General features: G+C 38.8%; 1 long non-coding RNA gene across 2 annotated transcripts in view; it reads right to left on the bottom strand.

Annotated features, from left to right (window-relative positions):
• Nucleotides 1-6,133: 6,133 nt before the first annotated feature.
• LOC134170246 (uncharacterized) overlaps nucleotides 6,134-18,105 on the bottom strand; it is a 59,123-nt gene continuing 47,151 nt past the window's right edge. The window contains exons 1-3 of one of the 2 annotated variants that reach the window (XR_009967172.1): nucleotides 13,870-14,054; nucleotides 10,343-10,466; nucleotides 6,134-7,066 (exon numbers count right to left, since the gene is read on the bottom strand). This is a non-coding gene — a long non-coding RNA (uncharacterized LOC134170246). Of the gene's footprint in view, nucleotides 7,067-10,342; nucleotides 10,467-13,869; nucleotides 14,055-18,105 lie in introns of those variants that run through there. The other variant, XR_009967171.1, reaches the window with a different exon arrangement.

The raw sequence follows: 18,105 nt of genomic DNA, 5'->3' as shown, positions 1-18,105 counted from the left end.
AAATAAAAAGTCGTGACACTCAGATTTGGGCCCAGATACAAGGAGTTTTAGACAGGACATGTTTTAACATAAGGTTTTTATTAGATAAACATCCATTTCTTCAAGTAGACATCTAAGCTTAAGACTTTTTCCCTTTCTGGAAAATGTCCCAAGTATTGGGCCTGCAGACGGCAACCACCTCTTATTATCATTCTGGCTCACTTGAATCCCCTACAATTGAACTCACATTACCCATTTCCTCAGCAACTCTTTACAGATTGTTAAATAAGAAGTCGTGGTTTTACCTTCAGCATGTTTATATGAGTGAATCCTTTCAAATGCTTTTAAGGTAGGGCTTGGGTATTTAGTTTTAAGAGATAGCCCAGGGTTATGAATCCAAAGTGGCTGTGGGTATTTCCATCTTTTTCAGATTATTTCATAGAATCATAGAATCGTTTGGATTAGAAGGGACCTTAAAGACCATCTATTCCAAATCCCCTGCCCAATCACACCCATTTCTTTACTTCCATAGTTATTGGTTTAGGTGTCCCCTTGATCGGTATGCTGGTTCCCAGCTTGAGATACCTCAGAGTAGCACAGAGATCATACATACTGAACTCAGGGGTATGTATCCAACTGTGGAAATAAGGGGACCTCAAACTTACATCTTGAAGCAACTAAATCCATTCATTTATCTTAGAGTCACTTATTTCAGTTCACATACCAAGGAAATCTTTGAATCAGACCAGATTTTATCCCAGTGCTTTGCCCTTTTCCCAGGAAGATTTTATGGGATCCACAAGCTGCATGCACTGCTAAAGGAAGGTGCCCATATCAGAAGCAGGCACTACTTCACCCTGTTGCAGGTCTGTAACCTCCTGGGCAGAATTAAACTTCCTTACATGTGAGAAAGGCTCTTAAGCAAGAAATAGCTGACTTTAGTTACTGCTGTAGCTGAAGGAATACATTTTCAGAGCAAGGAGAGAAAAAGTTAATGAAGAAAAATGGGTCTTAATTAGTTACACCCCATTTATTCCTTAAAAAACAATTGGAGTAAACCTGAAAAGGAATAAACTGGGGCATTTATATAATGCCATGGAGAGAAGATGATTGCTTGATGAAGGGTCTGTTCACTGACTTCAATGGGGCAAGAAGATTTCAGACTTGAGCTGCCTCTTCCTTGAGGCATCAGTTCTTCTGGTCCTTGAAAATGTCAGTGCATATATGAAAGCACAAAAAAGAAATTCAAACTGATACCAAGTATTTCTAACTCTTCCCTCCACATTCGTCATATTGTTCAGCTTAAACCAGCTTGAAACACAAGTTTCAAGTACCTTTACCTTTTCTGAATATGTTCGCAATCCCCTGTGTGTATATTATACTTTCAAAAGATCTATTAAAAGATGGCTAACTAGCTGGAAATGAAGGCACCATTTTCTTGCACTCGGAGGACTGAGTCACCAGTTCAGATCCTCTTCCATTTAGCGGTGCACCGAGTCATCATGTGCCTCAGTTTCCCCTCAGTGAGTATAATACTTATTGACCCTTGCAGAGAGCTACAAGCTTTCTGTGAGCCTCTGTATTGAGTGAAAAGCCACAGCATTATTAAAGGTATTTTAAACATAGACAGCTGAGTGATATCCTATAAATTGTCATTTCTCTCCAAATGGACCACAATATAATATTTCCTTCAGAAATGCATTTATTATTTAACACTTTTCTGTGAAAGGTTTCTTTTACATTGCAAATGCTCAAGGTTCTTTCATAGGGCTTAGACTATTGACCCTTTACCTTAAAACATACTATTAATGCTTAACGCTGTTATTAGCATTCAGGGAAGTAATGATTGGTACTAAAATGGACATGGGCAGTAAAAACACCTTCTATTTTGTAAAATAATTATGTAGCCTAATAATTATTTCATATGATTCTTTTTGATTGATAGGGAAAGGGCACCAAGAAGTTTGAAATCATGATTCTTTAAGGTCTCTATTCAAATCACAGCCACCAACACCACTGTTTCCGACAGTTACATTTTAGAAGCATGGCAACAGGATGATCCCTGGTTCTGTTTGGATGAGGGTTACATCAGATAAGGTATTCTTAATTAGCTTTTTTCCTTAATGGCAAGAAATTATAATTCTATAAAGGGCAATACAGCATTCTTGCAATTTCCAATTAAGTCATTGGTACCCTAGAGGTCAAATATAGTTCAAGTCTGCAGCGAAGTGAGACTACCTCCTTCTACTCTGCTGTCATCACACCTGACCCCAACCTGGTAAAAGCATCCCCAGTGGTGCCAAAGAGGCCTTTCCATCCTCTGTGTACTAGCTGCATTGGTCTTTCACATTTAAGACTGCCAGATAAATGTCAAATTGCAATGTTCTTATGATGTTTAATGGGAACCAGACTGAAAGTGCTTGAACTTGTTTCATTTTGGAGAAGTTTTTGTCACTTTGGCTTAGATGGAAAAACAAGGTTTTGTTCAATAATGTACATAAATGAAGCAAATTCACTGAGCTGCACTTTCTTAGCTGATCTGCTGCTTGCTAAAAACTGGAAAACCTATCTAGCTGCATGTGTCAGTGTGTAGTACTGAAACAGCTGCAAGATTATTGTTAATGTTTTACAAAGATGGCTAGTTCTAGCGCTATTCTTTTTTGAGTGCATAATGTTAGAAACTTCTATAGTTGTTTTCATCACAGGTTTTCAGACTGAGACAGCTATAGGTAGGTGTCTGTATGCATGTAGGACTACTTTAAACCATTTTTTGCTGGGCCTGTTTTGTTGCCAATTTTTCCTTCAAATGCTGTATTGAAAATAATACATTTAAACCAGGTTTACTATTCATGATACTAGAACAGTGGATTGCAAATAAAAGACAAATTGCAGCTGTGAATAAGTAAGTAGTATACATGTACACAGATAAATTAGTTGTGAACAACTTTAAACAAGCGTTAACATGAATTTGGAAGAAGGACTGAGAAGTCTCTCTCATCATAATGATGAAGACAAGGGTTGCAACCTCTCTCCCTCTACCTTTACCAGCAGAGATTCCTAAGCAGGGAGAGAACAAAGCCAACACCCACCATCACTAAGAATCGTGATCATCACTCAGTTAACCTGTGAGCCATTCAATATTAAAGTGGTAACTGCCACAATAAAACTTCAAGGCCTGATTTAGAGTTGTGGAGAGGAAAGAAGGGGATGCTCCTGCCAATCCTACTCAGCTGCGAATGCTCTGGGTGGAGCACAACTGCTCTCCTGGATCCCTAGTTCCATTCCTACATGACTACTGAAAGACATCAGCAGTGCCAATAAAAGCAATAAAACACCAGCAGGATCAGCAGTAGGAGCAGCAGCTGGCCAGATACAAGAAAGGAAATAAAATGTACCATCTGAGGGTAATCAAGGGATTAGCTATGACTCATGAGTCACTCCTCCTTTCTGGACAGGCTCCTGCTTTGATCTAGCTACATATGGCCCTTTGCTCTGGTTCTGTGCTAGAAAGAGCAGAAAGAGAAACTCAGGAAGTAAGAGCTAAGTAGAAGCAGTAGGTGTGAGGTATTTGGAGCTATTTATATATTAACTACTTTGGGACAATTAGCTGGATTCAGAATTACATGTTTTACTGCATAATTAAAATTCAAGTAAGCATTTACTTTTGTAGAAAAGGTTACAAAATTAACAAAGAACGTCAGTCATCTACCTAAGACATTACCAGTGACACTAGGAAGAGAGATGGGAGACAGGGACTAAAGAAATTTCAAATGTTTAAGGAATATTTTGTCACATTTCTCTTAGTCATGTTGCAGTATGTAATGAAAACTTGAACTGCCTTATTTCAAGGCTGCATTTTTCTGTTGTAACTTCTGTCAGTTGTAATCATCTTGAGTTTCAAGCTACAGGGAAAACCTTTTAGCTGTTATAAATGTCTTGCAGACCACAAATGAATAAGTTTCTAGGCTTCTATCATACAAGCTAAAAAAATCTCAAGTTTCTCAATAGGAAAAGTATTTTTGAGATCTCAAATAATTTCTGTCAGAATCCTCTTAAATATTTTCTTGTCGGACTTCAGTTTGTTGGGTTTAAGTTGCTACCCTTTTTCAGTACATCAGTACCCTTTCTTGTACATCCAAGAATCTCATCATCTTGTACTAACTCTTGTGTTCAATTATAACTACCATGACTATCTTGGGGGGGGGGGGGGGGGGGGGGGTTCAGAAGTTCTCCTTTCTCCAAGCTTCTAAATGTAATTTACATTCTCAGTCCTAGATGCATGACTCCACGTTTACATTTAGGTGTGATAATAAGATGTAATCACTACATAACACTAACCTATTTCTATTGTTATTTACAAATTAGCACCTGCAACTTCTATTTGGAGGTTTATATTTTCTACAAAATAGTAACTTTGGACTATACGCAGATCCGTGTGGAACCATATTAAAAACACCCCAGTGAATGTTGATTTCTCATTTAGAAACAGATTTTTAGATTTAGATCAAATTTAGATTTAGATCAAATAATGAATCTTAAATGTGTTTGGTAGGGACTACATTGATTTTCGTATTACACTAATTTTGCAAGCAGCATTGAATCTGTCACAAAGTTTTCATTCTTTCAGAGGAATTACTTTTACCTGTTGGTATCAATTCTAAAGTGTTTAATGGCATTACAAGTCTGCCCTGTCAGTGTTATGGTTTCAGTTGGACCTAAAACTAGTTGACAAATATGTAGGAGTCTCTTTTCAGTGCTATCACACACATTACAACTCCTCCTACAGATTATGCAATGATACAAACGTACATTCCAATAACAACAGTATAGACATGTGGTTTCGTATATGCCAAATACACAGAGAGCCTATATATAGAGGGTATATATTTAGCTTCTAATTCTATCACACTGTGAATGCAATGCCAGAGGGAATAATTAAGGGGCAAGACTGGTTGACCTAGACATTGGTTGACCCGCCCGACAGGCTTTCAGGCTGAATTCTGTGGTCTGCTAAAGAAGAAAGCCTCACAAAGTGTCTTTAAAGCAGCCATGGAAAACAAGATGAGGATCCCCTAGCGACCCTGTGATGGTGTAAGTCTGTCAGAGATGGTCAGCTACCTTCCACCACAAAGCATTTCCTGCCCCCAGCATAAGAGGACAGTCATAAAGTCACATGGAAAGCAGAGTGAGAACTGAATGTAGTGAACTTCATTGCCTTAGATCTTTCCTCAGCAAAAGTAGACTTTTCCATCTATAACCAGAACCATGTGAATTCTGAATCTTCAAACCCTTGTGGTTTCCTACTTTGTTCTGTGGCTTTGACATACTAGGAAAATGTGGCTTGATGGCCTTATTATCCAAATGATAAAGCCATCACAAGCAGCAATCTGTCAAACTTCTACTAATCTAATTAATGTATCACTGACCTGTTTTCAAAGTGCTTATCAGCCACCACTCAGTCCAAACAAGAGGACTGCTACCAGTAGAATTTGGTCTCTCCAATTAATTTGTTCCCGAGTCCCTGTGCTGAATCTGCATCAAAATACTGAGATGGCATTGAGGGTTGATAATAGGGCTTGTATGGAAAGTAGCTGTTTCACATGGGCTACTGACAAGTCATCAGATACCAATAACTTCAGTTTGGTGATTGCTATAGTCGGAACGGGATCTCCAAATCTTCTGCAGAGATGAAAGTCACTGTGACAATTCATCAGGCACCTTCTCTTTACCGTTAGAAAACGTAAAACAGTAAGTTTGCAGCAAAGATGTTCATTACTAGACCCCAGCTGGAGCCTTGCAAGATTAGGAATTAAAATGCACATAAACTCACCGTTTCCAATTAGGCACAAACGGTTTTCCTCTTCTTTCTTCCTCAGCATCATGAGACTTGCTCTGGATGTGGCTAAAATGATATTTTGGCAAATCATCGGACAACATTTCTGACCAGATAACCAATATATTCAGCTTATTAATTTCTGTCATGAGTTAACCCTGGTTATCATGCCCACAAAAAGACTTCTATAATACCCCTTTTCCAGAGCACGCCGTACCTTTCACAGTGTAAACTTTTCCTGCACTCCCAGCAGTTCCCAGCTTGGGGACTGAATGTAGGACATGCAGCAGAAGACAGATATAAAAAAACAAAAAGCCAGAACATACACAAGCCCAGATGCCTTGCAATGAAAATATAGGTTTCCATGGCAGGCAACCTCCAAACGACATGCAAGACAATACATCAAATCTCAGGCATGAATACTGCAAGATCTTCTTCGCATTCTCACCGCATTTTTATGACTCCTCTTACCATATATCTTAACTATTAGGGTTTTTTTCCCAGTTCAAAGGTATGTGGCTTATACAGTCCAACTTTCTCTAGAGAAGGTCACCATATTTCAAAGGCATGGGTTTTTAAAGCTGCATAGAAACCTTCCTTAAGGAAACTGTCTGCCAGATTCTGCCTTACAACTAAAGCTGAATTCCAATGGATGTGCACTCATGATCCCAGTAGAGCCAAGGAGACTTCTGCAACTCATCATCAAGTTTCAGTCCTTTGTACATCACAATTACCCTTTCCAGTAGATTGTTTTAAAGCTGTTTTGAAGTAAACTATAAGGTATGTTACTGCTTTTCTTTCTTGAACGCCTGATCAGACTGGCTGGGAAGAAGGAAGTGGTGTACAATTTTGTTCCTGTTAATTTTGTTAATAGTCTTGTGCTGCAACTTGTCTCAATGCTTTGTGACTAGTGCTGGTCTTTTCTCTTTTTTTTTCCCACTGACATGCTCTTGCCAAGGATATCATTATGACATTCTGTAGTAACAAGCATTCTTCTGTTCAAATTTATATCAATTAGTTTGGGACAGTAATTCAATCGGACGGCCCACTGGATTTTGAAAGACTTGCAATGATGTCAAAGTGGCGACCTTTTTCCTCCACTCTCAGCCAAAAGCCATTTTTTAACAAGGAGCTCTTGAAAAGAAATGCCACTTTGATAATTAGTTATTGATCACGGACAATGCGGCGACAAATACCATCGGATTAGCCAGACGCCAGTGGGTCGAGACACGAGGGTTTCCTTATCGCAATAATCTATGAAGAGAAATATAGAATAAAGGTCATTAAGGCTTCTGTTTTGGGAACATAACCCAGATAATTTCGCTTCCTTATTAAGAAGAAAAATACCAAAATGTTCTGGATGCACTTAGGTTGGAATGAACCTGTTGAAACAGCTTCCAGCTAAAAAAAGTTCGGGAAGTTTCACTCTTGAGGCAATTACACTTAAAATATTTTGATAAATTAACCCTGCTTTGGCCAGCAGTCTTACCTCACTAAAACACCATTAATCTTTCCTACCCTATAATGTCCATTAGAAACTATTTTGGATCTGTGCATAAAAACACCATAACAATTATAGATCTTAAAAATAATGGACCTTTTTTTTCATCTAATTTAGAAAGCACTTCAAGGCCAGCCTGAAATTGCTTCATATAAGTTATTTAATGGAGGAAAAAAATGGCAAAGAACAATTTTATAGCACTAAAAAGAGCAGAAAAGAGGAAGGAATCCATTAGTTTTAGGGTTTATTTCAAGAATATTAATGAAATGTAGCTTTTCTGAAATGTGCAAGAATATACAACTACCTGTGCTGTAATTTTAGCTGACTTGAGAGATTAGGTAAGTACCGAAGTAATACAACTATTTTTGAGGCATGCGGGGTGATGTTAGAGTCCCATTCTAATAGAAGCCTTATAACACCATAAACATACGTGATTGGACTACCTACTACTTTACATTAATAAATATATTACAGATCATAATATATTACAGATCATAATTCAGCCCAGGGCTTTGTAACATTATAGGCTTGCCTAAAGTAGTTGTAATTTCAGTGTACCAATGAGATTTAAAAAAAACCAACATGGTCAGGGAAATGAAAGTCCAGATTGACTGACCTATGAAATGTCACATAGGACATCAGAAGCCTGAAGTCTAAAAATCAAACTCAGATTCCTTTGTTTCTCATCAGGAAAATGGTTTTCTTATAAACTGATGACTAATGGCACTTAAAGCAGTATGAGTAGTCTGATGCCTGTCAACATTCCCCAAATTAAATTGATATTATACCCACTTACTATTGGATAACTCATGTCTGTCTCAGCACACAAAATAATGATAAAATGGATACCAAGACAAGATGAACCTCTCAGACCTTAAAGTTTTTCACATAGGTTTGGTGTCATGTTGATGGGGAAGCGTGACGTACCCTTTTCATTTGTAATAAGCATCCATTCATTCCAGGGAAAAAGAGCCCCACGTTATTTGACCGATGAACCTGTCACGAACACAATATTAATGTATTCTTGTGTTCAATAATATTTAGCAAAGTTCATTATTAATTCAGTGTCATTGTGTTGTTTTTATTAAATTACTATTATTTTAATTTATAGCAAATTAGCTTTCCAAAGAGCTTCCAAATATTCATTTTTAATACTGGAGTGTGTATGAAAACATTCTAACAATGTACGCAAGGTAACAATTAGAACAGTTCCTCATTAGCTTCATAAACGTAATCAGTTCTAACTTCCGTGATCTGAAGGTTAGTTCATTTTATTGCTGTGGCTGCATGAAATACAGTCTTAAGGAGGAAACGACAGTGTCATTGAAGCTCAGGGAACTGCGTGCCCACAACAAGGGTAATGTGATACAGAAGTTTTGCTCTTGGCGAATAAGGATGATTCTGGATGTTTCTTGACCCTTTTTCTGCCAGTATCTTGGGGACTTTGGCAGTATAATTAATTTTTAGGTGTCTTTGCTGCCTGTCTATTGTGAACTAGTATTTTATGGTTCAGATTAAGAACATTAAAAGTAATTGCAACACTGTTCTGAGCTGTTAAGAGAGAAACCTGAAGAACTCCATCTGACAGCATGCAGATGATCTGGTCTTCCTGGTTTTCCTTTTGTAAGCAGGAAATAGTATCTCATTATTTAGGTAACCAGTACCACCCCCTTTTTCAATATACAGATAAACACGTTGTACACATAATACTAATTATGCCTTACTTAACCACTATAACTTATGCCTGAAGGCTTTCACTGCATACCATAAAAAAAGACCCACAGAGTACACATACACATGCAGAACCTTTTCTTGTGAGTGTAGAATAAGGAGAACAAACTGTTCCAGTGTAATGCACCTATCCAGGACACATTCCAGATCATCAGTTATTCTCTCCTTTTTAATAGCTGGGCCCTGAACATTTCAGAAACCTCTCCCTTTCCTGACATGCAGACAGGCCATTCAGGCACAGTGGAGCTGACCTCTTCTATTAAGAAAGATCAAAAATGCAGTGGGACATCTGTCCTTCCTGACCACCGGCCACGATCTCTGGAAATCTTCTGAATGGGATAATTGTATTAATACATATATGATCAGCATTAAAATTAAATATAAGATACATCTCTTTACCTGAGCTTACACCTTGCAAACTTGCCTCAGTGCATCATAAGCCAGTACTGCCCTTCAGACCGGTTGTTTGTATAGATACCATGGTGATGGTGTGTGATAAGATACAGTTTATTTTTACAACAAGGCAATAATTCTTACTTACCTATTTGCCCCAGGGTGTTCCGAGGACTAATCAGTTAGTGTTTGCTCAAATCTGTAAAAAGCCATATAAGTACTAAGTATTATTATTATTATTACCTTATTATGATATTGACTTTACAACACTGAACTGCAGTACTTTACTTAGGTGCAATATTACCATGGAGTGTTTATATTCCCGTAATGTAAATGTTTCCTTTTGAAGGAGAGTTGAATGCCTTATTATTACATGTGACCCACAGTATAATTTATTTATATGAGCCAGGAGGCTCTAAAAATACATTCCAGGGACCTTTCCAGTTAGCCTTACACGCTTTTTACACTCTCAGTTTCTCCTGAACAGTGTTCATTGACATGCATTTCCGAAAACCTGTTTGGCCAATCCATACAGCCCTCTAGGGCCCTGCGTTTTGCTGCACCAGTGGGCATGCTGTCATTCCTCTGGCACTGAAATACAGCTGACTGTAAAAGCTGGGCTGCTGTTCTGTTGCCTAATTCACCTGACGTGGAAGCACCCAGCCTGAGAGCAAAGGCTTAACAACCATACAAAGTCAAACCTGCAGTCCTGTGCACTATTAGCACTCACACCAAGTGCCAGCATGCCCCTTACTCCCCCTCGAAAAACCCACAAAGCCACCTGATCTGTCAAGTTGGCTCTTAGTATCCGTATTGCAAGCTGACAGATATTTACTCTCCTCCCCCCAGCCCTTACATCTGGATCAATGGGGACAGGCTTTCCACCCCTCAGAAGATTCACTTACATTAAGTGGCGAGGTGGAAGCAGTGAATGAACAATAGACGGCTGTCAGGCTCGACAGCAGGGCATGGATGTATGAGCGTGGAGCTGACAGCGAGGGCCTCAGAGGGTAAACTGCTTTGCTGGAACTAATTAAACAGATGAAATTATTACATGAATATGCAGATGTTGTTTACATTTTACCATATGGTATTATTTCAGGTAATAACTCGCAGGAGGATCCCTTCCTCTCATCAAGAGGAAATGAGTTGAAAAGGAGGCTCCACGTGTCACCTTTCAGTTGCTAGGCAGACATTGATATGGCAGGCTTCTCTCCAAGTCACAGGGAAACTCTTCTCCTTGTAGCTATACAACACCGGAGAGGATTTGCATTCTCCCTACTCTGCAATGTTGGAAGAGATTATCTTTTATTAAGCGTAAATGTTAGGGTTGCAAATTCTTTAGGCACAGAAGGCATGCACTTTTCCAAATGTTGATTCCCAGTGTGTGCTTTACAGCTGAGATGCTGCCATAGTCCATAGGTAAGAACTGACAGATCTGTCCAAATATGTAAAGGCTGCAAGTATGACATTTCTGCAGAGTCTGACATGTGGCTGTGCTGGTTAGCATTTACTGCTTTGCTAACCTGAAGTGTTGATAACAGAGGCATTCCTTTTCAATAAGTTTCCATTCATCATAGTGAAAAGGTTGCTCTCTGGAATTACAGAGGCACAGGACTACCATAGCCAACAGTATCAAAATCACTCATTATATGATTTAGGATGGGTAGTCAGCTAGAATCTGACATGACAAAATTGCTGTGCAACCTAGGCAAAGATAAAGCCTGAGAACAAACAACACTGCAAACTAAAGGTGTTTACTATGGAGGAATGGTGACAGACCATAGCCAACACAGTGCTGAAGCCGCCTGGTTTAGGAGCTGCTCATTACTAGATAAACACAGGAAGGACAACTGCAGAAATGTAGCCACTCTTACGCCATCTGCATCCAGTCTCTAATGAAAAACTGTCACAAATCTTGAACAAATAAATATGGTAGTAATTGCCAAAACAGGACTAACAACTCCACTCATGAACAGATCCTTTTGCAGTAATGTCTGCTTCTTAAAGATGAACATGCAACTGTACTGTCATTTTACTACTAGATTATTGAAAATTCCCATCCTAAAACAATTCAGTATTAATGTGATACTTCTTTCAGGCTGATTCAGCATCTCATTTCTACAATGACCATTTTCATACCCTCTAAGGGATCAGTGGCACCTCCTTTTTTATTGGATGCACAAAATGTATTACTCTTTTTATTGCTTCTTCTTAAATGTTCCTATCTGATAAGCGGACTGACCGTATCGATCTTTCCCCAAAAGCTCAAGTACCAGATATGTTTCTGTAGTTCATTGATAGGGGATAATGCCAAGTTACATCACCACTGCTCTGACAGATTGGTTGCACATTGCCACTGATACATTTGGCTTCCAAATATCTTTCTTAGGTACATCATTTTAATAGATTGTTGGGGTCACTGATGACCTATATAATTTAAGACGCAAAGACATGATGTCAGTGGTGTAAAATGTGGTCTTGATCAAGCTATCATACTGTATTTTTGAAATAAGATAACTGTTTTCTCTTTACCACAGTTTCCCCTGTAAAAATCCAACTGAAGAGCCAGTATAACTGCCTCTGGCCATTCAGAGTGCATGAACAAGAAAAAACCCCAACCAGGTCTCCTTCACCTAGAGATAGATAGCTTTATACAGAGCCAGTGCTGTAAGTTCAGAAAGGATTTCGTTGACTTTGTCTTCTGACATAAACATTTAGCAGTATAACATATATATCAAAACAAACCAGAGCAGTTCACTTTATATACACTCCCTTTGGAGAGGAGGTGAGAAAACAAACACAGAACAGATGTTAGTCATGCTTAATGTACTACTGGAGGGTACTCAGATACTAAGGTGATGAATATGGTAAAAGACATGAGTATTCCTTTCTGTGACTGCTATTCCTAACTGACAAAAAAGCAATGAGAAGTGCTTCATTCCTCTGCTTATCAGTGCACCATGTAACAACCAGACACTGAAGACAAACACTCTGGGTTTTCCTCAGGAAACTAGCACACACAACAAACGTTGCTACTAATTACTGACACCCACCTTTCCCTCCTTGTTTGGTATTGCTGAATGTTGGCTTTGATCACTCAAAAAACCACATTCCTCCACAATAAGTTAAATCACTGCAGCAGTTAGGAAAAGTTTCTGTAAGTTCCTATAGATTATCTTGTCAAAGTCTTTGCCTTTCTTGTTTTATTCATAATGTTACATATTATATTACACAAAGAAGTCTTGTTTCAGAAAACTATTAATTTTTCACTAGAAATGATTCCTCTGGGTTGCAGGTTGAAGCCATTGGTTTTGTTGGGCACACATTTGTCTCATCCCTGCCTTAGACCTGCCACTGCACACTTTTGTATAACCACAACCACGTCTTTCCTGCTAACAAAGACACCCGGTTGTGGAGCAGTTCTCATCTCTCATTATACAGCTTATTGTCTGCCCACGATGCATATTGTGTTTCCTGGTCATACTGAAAAAGAGCCTAAGGGGAGAAAGGCAACAGCATGGCAATAAATTCAAGAACTTCAGTATCAGGATAAGAGAAGAACTTGCTGCGAGTGATCAGAAGTGTGGACAAGGGAACAAATGAAACCAGAAGTGCTACAACAAAAGCTGAGAACGTCTTGTTGTTGGCATCACGGGAGGTGGAGAGCAACTGCACACAGATCACTGAGCAGGCACTGCCTAAGGCTGTTACTGCTGAGCAGAAGTCATGATACAGCTATTATTAATAATAGTATAATGGTGCTCAGAGGTCTCTTGATGGTGTCAGAAGCAGCAAATGAGACACCAGATGAGGCCTGAAGAATAAGGTCCTGCCTTACGCCTTTCCGTCTTTTCTCATTTACCTCTATCAGGCAGGCTTTCTACAAGTCTGTATAACTTCAAAGCTCTGTACACTGTATAATCTGAACACAGATTTATAGAAGTAAATGCAAGAACATAAGTATATATATCTAATTTCCTTAAAAATCACTTTTTTTTTTCTTCTATTTACTATTAAAGTGAATCACTACCAGTTATTCACTGGACTTTTTTTTTCCTCACTCGCTAACTTGTCTAAAATTCCTCATCTCAGTCTTCTGGACATCATCCTGTTGTTTTAGTATTATTGTACCGATCTCCTCAGCTCACTGTCTGGGTATTGTGAACTCATGTGGAGACAACTGTGACTTCTTTATGCTTGGAAAATGTCCAGCACATTAGTGGTACTGAAAAAATATAGCCAGTAGGTAAACTTTGTTTTCATTTCTTCTCATTCATCTTTTGTTCTTCCAAGGAATCAAATCCACTTGGCAGGCACTGACGGCGTAAGATAACTTACTAATGCTGTAAGACATACAATTAAAATTAGCATGTTCATCAAACATGTATGTGATTTATCACACAGAGCTGAGTTAACTGCGGCTTCTTACCTCCACTAGAAAGTCCCAACGAGCAAAGGGCAGCAGAATATCCATTTGTTTTCCTCATAGCAGATTCTGTTTCAGAGTTTCATACTTTAGCATTTTGCCACCTGAGGTTTAAACTTCCCCTAGTGCATGCAAAATGAAGTAAATCAAGTCATAGCAAAGACAGGTCTGGCCTGAAGTCTCTTGGATGAAGGCCCAAACCTAAGAAAACTGCATTCACACTAAAGAGATATAAAGGAACTGATGTGTGTTCCTGACATGGAAAAGCCACAACTGCGTAATGTTTCACTTGTCCAAACTTCATGCTGATCCACGTTTAAGAGAAAAAGCTAATGCCAGATCTGGAGCCATTACAGTATTTCACTATAATAAACATGATATATCAACTAGGGTGGGTTGAGGTTTTTTTCTATGAATGTTATATTGTGTTGATATCTAGGGAGGAAGACAGATACTTTGAGCATTATGTATTATGTAGAAGTATTTTCAGATTGTGCTAAATTCACAAAGCAAACCAGAAATCTGCAAAAAATTCCCATTGCTTTAAATACCCTTCTCAAAATTTCCAAGTCTTTTCACAGTTACATTTTGTCTTTCCATCAAGTGAAAGCATCTCAGATTCCTAGAACACAGCAAGGAGATATTTCTTACGCTATATGGGTCGGAGAGAGAGTTTCGGATATGAAGCATCAACAAATAGTCCAGAAATTACAGAGAAATGAAAGAAAAAATGAATTTAGAAGTATTTTGGTTTAGAGGAAGATTTGAGGACCAGCTTCTGTTTGAAAGCCTATAAATTGTGTCATTCCCATCCTAAAAAGAATTCAGGCACACATGATCCTACTGAAGCTCACCAAGGAACCTACCCACACGCAGCTCAGAACAACACCAGGGCTCTTGCTTTGTAGAATTCAGTCCTGAAAGCAGCTAGGAGCCAGATGTCAGGGTTGTAGGCACCACCAGCTCATCTGCCGACAGACATAGTCAGCAGCTGTATAAAACCTGCTTTCCAAAAACACAGTGACGTGGACTCAGATAAATGCCTTATGACTGCTTAATACTTTGTGTTTCCAAATAACATGAGCTTACAGCTGTACCCTATGTTTCCTTATGGGGTAGAATACTGTTGAAAAGTGAAATAAAAGTGTAGGAGGGGAAGGGGTTCCTTACTTTACTGACCTGCAGTATCATTCTTGCTGTTCTTTCTCTAAACTGAAACTCTTCTTGTAGAGGTTACCACAAACTCTCTCCTGAGAAGGCAATCCACATACAGTCCTCTCTACCTGAATAGTTGCTATGTCTGTCTGACTCTGACAAATTTTCATTAAAGTTATTCTAGGAATAGCCTAGAGGGACTCAAGAACAGCAGACAGTCCTAATCTGAACAAGGCAGGAGAGAAGAGGGAACAGTCTGTCCAGCAGCCGTAACCTATGATATGCTCAAGGGAAGCACTCTATGCAGCCAAGCTAGAGTTCAGGAAACAGGCACTAAAATTCCTTTAGACCCATCCCCAGTATTTCTGTGGTTCACATCATTTGGTTTTTTCATCTGAGGTTTGCTTGTCTAGAAAAACTAAATCATGTAGATAAAATACGTGATCGATGATTTCCTACGTGACAATCCTTTCTCCATTGTAGAAGATCCCTCTCTCCCATCAGAAGGCTCAGCTTCCCAGGCCTGTGGACTGCAAAACTCTGGATTTAATTTCCCATTCAAGTTAGTGATGGTTTTCAACCTCATCTGAGATGATGATTTAACCACCTTTTCTATAGCAGTCTGAATACGTCTTTGAAATTACCTGCTTCCTAATTACATATACAAACAGTAAATGTGGGACTGTTGCATGGGTCATAAGTTACACTGAAGCCATCCTCCTTCATCCTTCCATCCATCCCTCCCTCCCTCATCAACTGGACAGGGTGCTGGGACATCTAGTCTTGGTCATGCTTTGTGTAGAAAGCTTGGACCAGGTGATCCTTGAGGTCCCTTTCAACCTGGAATTCTAGGATTCCAACTAGTATTTTCCAAAAAAACTTCCAAAAGAACTATAACTTTTAAATGGAATAAGTGGTGGAGGTACCTCTATCTTTGTTAAGTTTCCATTCAAGTTCAGTCACAAATACCAAAAGAGTATTTCTGGAAGTGTTTTACACGGTGACTAATGCAAAATATTTCAGCTGTGTCAGCATCCATCTGATTCTAGATCACATTTTGGCATTTCAGACGAAAGACATCCTGGCAAAAATTAAACTGGGGAATAAGTAATAAGAGATAATGACAATTTAGATCTGTAACAGTTGTGAGTGGTAGCATCAGTGCTTGCTAATCCTTTGATAAATTCTTGTTACCTTTCAGGTCCCAAACGTATCTGTGCAAGTATAAAGCATATTGGAGGCAGATGCTGTGGCAGATGAATGTGCTTGCCAAGCAGTGTTTTGTTTGTTGGGGTTTTTTTCATCTAGGTATTCTTAACTGTCATGTTACACGCACCAAATAGTACTTACTTCTGGCACATTTCATTGTTCTTGGATGTTGATTAATACACCTGGGCTTTTTCCCCCCATAATTCTCCCTATTCTCTTTCCCACATTTCATGTTAGGCTTCACTTTACAGCCTTTACTCAGATGAGTAACATCATTTACTCCATTGGCACAACTTACATGAGAGAAAGAAATACTAATAAGCTTGACTAAACTGCAGTCACTCGTATTTGAGCCAATCCAGTAAAGCTGGGGTTTCCCCTTATTAACCTTGAAGCACCGTAATGAACATAATAAAATAGAAGAAAAACTGATTTCACGACAATAAAATTTAAAATTGAGTTTCTTTTATAAGAACTCACATTAAAAGGGACACAACTTGGTTCTTTTAAGTCTTAGAGAAAAGAAATAAAGTGAAAATAAAGATTTGCAAGGTTTATTACCTGAATTTGGAGAAATTTTAGACGCTATCAATGCTGCATCTTTTTGTAGTTTTAAACTGTCTCTGATCATTGAAAAATCAGAATATTTTTTGCCAAAATTTAACAGCAGTGGGGCTTCACATTGTCGCTGGTACTCATCTGGTTTGCTCCTTAAATTTCTGTAGGGGCTTAAGTTTGTGTTTTCACTCACTTTTATTACTGTCTGAATTTAAAGAGGGGTTTGTTGGCTGCATAATGAACAGAGAAGAGGGGATCTACCTCATGCATTGCTTTGCAGACTGTTTAGCTCTGAAAGGAGCAAATGTACACACGTGTGTGTGCAGGTATGTGTCCTTATGAGAGCATGCATGTATGCAAACAATATCATCATATAAAAAGGCTGGAAGGGTTTGGGAGCTCAAAAGCAATATCTTTCTCCTCTAAACTGCTTTATTACTGGCATTCCCTCCCTCTTGGGCATGCGTTCAGCTGAGACTAGGCCAAATTGGCAGTCATTTTCAAAGTGCTTGGCAGCCCCATGATCCCTGGGAGTTTTCAGCTGACATCTCTCTCTCTCAAGCAGTCTATGCAAGGGTCAGTGGGAGACCTGACTCCCAGGCCCGGGCTTGCTCTGGCTGTGTCATGAGTCAGGACCAATATAAATTAAAACCTTAAAGCCATACTGTGAAGGCATTCTTCACCCCTGGAGATATTTTTTTTTTTCCCTGTGACAGATTGCCTTCCTACTAGTTTCCTATTTTTTTATTCTTGGATACTACAGTAGCAAGTATGTTCCTTTAAGTTAAAGAAAAGGGGGGAAACAGCTGGTGAAGAGAGAGTTAAACTTCCACCAAAGTGTTAATATTTTTGGTAGATTGTTGATGCTCAACAAGCAGGAGTGAAATAACAATAATAATACTAGGGGCTGCTTATCACTTACAAACAATAGTCCAATGACAATGTTCACACTGACGGAAAAAATGGGAGTAGAAATTAATAGTGACAGTCCTGCAGGAAACAAGGGAGAAATTGGATACCAAGTTATAAAATACAGACTAACCCAATAGGCACATGCTGCTGTTATTATATTAATATTGTTAAAAGTATCAAAGCACTTTAAAAATGGAATTGTACTGTAGGTAGATAGACAGTATTATTTCCACATTCTTTTAAATAGGAATTTTCACTCCTTGTTTGGCTTGGAGGCATGGATGTAATTTGTTGCTCAAAAACACAGTAGCCGAATGCAGTGAAAAATAAGACTCAGGATTAAAGTCTCCCATCTGAAGGACAGAATCAGGCTACACCGAGAGCTCGCTCTGTTATTAACAAAAC

This window comes from Pezoporus occidentalis, unplaced genomic scaffold (genome assembly GCF_034315485.1).
Source record: "Pezoporus occidentalis ecotype Australia unplaced genomic scaffold, CSIRO_AGI_Poc_V1 ctg11, whole genome shotgun sequence".
NCBI classification, from domain to species: domain Eukaryota; kingdom Metazoa; phylum Chordata; class Aves; order Psittaciformes; family Psittacidae; genus Pezoporus; species Pezoporus occidentalis.
The sequence above is the reverse complement of the archived record's forward strand: the minus strand, read 5'-3'. Positions and strand labels throughout refer to the sequence as shown.